The following is a 1,747-nucleotide window of genomic DNA, read 5'->3' on the forward strand; positions in this document are numbered from 1 at the left end:
CAGACAGATTCTTAGAAAAGTTAAGTCTTCCAAGACTGAACCAGAAAGAAATAGAAATTATGAACAAGACAATTACAAGCCCTGAAATGAAACTGTGATTAAAAATCTCCCCAAACACAAAAGCCCAGGGCCAGATGACTTCACGGGTGAATTCTATCAAACATTTAGAGAAGGGCTAATCCTTATCCTTCTAAAACTCTTCCAAAAAATTGCAGAAGAAGGAACATTTCCAAACTCATTCTATGAGCCCACCATCACCTTACCACCAAAACCAGACAAAGACAACATATACAAGAAAATTACAGGCCTATATCACTGATGAACATAGATGCAAAAGTCCTCAACAAAATTCTAGCAAATAGAATTTAACAATACATTAAAAAAATCACACAACATTATCAAGTTGGATTTATCCCAGGGATGCAAGGATTATTCAATATATGCAAATCAATTAATATGATACAAACTGAAAGATGAAAACCATAGATAATCTCAATAGATGCAGAAAAAGTTTTCAACAAAATTCAACATCCATTTATGATAGAAAACTCTTTAAAAATGGGCATAAAGGGAACCTACCTTAACATAATAAAGGCCATATATGATAAACCCACAGTAAACATTATTCACAATAGTGGAAAACTGAAGGCATTCCCTCTAAGATCAGGAATAAGACAAGGGTGCCCAGTCTCACCACTGTTATTCAACATAGTTTTGGAAGTCCTAGCTATGGTAATCAGAGAAGAAAAAGAAATAAAAGGAATCCAGATAGGAAAAAAAAAGAAGTAAAATGCTCAATGTTTGCAGGTCACATAATACTATACACAGAAAATCCTAAAGATACCATTAGAAAATTACTAGAGCTAATTAGTGAATTTAGCAAAGTGGCAGGATACAAAAACGGTACATACAAATCATCTTCATTCCTACACACTAACAATGAAATACCAGAAAGAGAATTTAAGGGATCAATTCCATTTACCATTGAAACAAAAGGAACAAAATACTAGGAATAAAGCTACCTATGGAGAAAAAAGAGCTGTATACAGAAAACTGTAAGATACTGATGAAAGAAATCAAAGACAACATAAACAGATGGAGAGATATCCCATGTTCCTGGCTTGGAAGAATCAATATTGTTAAAATGGCTACATTACCAAATGTAATCTATAGATTCAATGCAATCCCTATCAGATCATCAAATGCCTTTTTTTTTTTTTTTTACAGAACTAGAACAGAAAGTCTCACAATTCATATGGAAACAGAAAAGACCCTGAATAGCCAAAGCAATCTTGAGTAAGAAGAATGGAGCTTGAGGAATCAACTTTCCTGACTTCAGACTACACTACAAAGAAATAGTCATCAAAACAGTATGGTACTAGCACAAAAACAGAAATATAGAACAATGGATCAAGATAGAAAACCCAGAGATAAATGAACACACCTATAGATACCTTATTTTTGACAAAGGAGGCAATAATATACAATGGAGGCAAAGATAATCTATTCAATAAGGGCTGCTGAGAAAACTGGACAGTTACATGTAAAAGAATGAAATTAAAACACTTCCTAACACCATTCACAAAGATAAACTCAAAATGGATTAAAGACCTAAATGTAAAACCAGCAACTATAAATCTCTTAGAGGAAAGCATAGGCAGACACTCCATGACATAAATCACAGCAAGATCCTCTATGACCCACCTCTTAGAGTATTGGAAATAAAAACAAAAATAAAATAAGTGGA

This window comes from Bubalus bubalis, chromosome 9, assembly GCF_019923935.1.
Source record: "Bubalus bubalis isolate 160015118507 breed Murrah chromosome 9, NDDB_SH_1, whole genome shotgun sequence".
NCBI classification, from domain to species: Eukaryota; Metazoa; Chordata; class Mammalia; order Artiodactyla; family Bovidae; genus Bubalus; species Bubalus bubalis.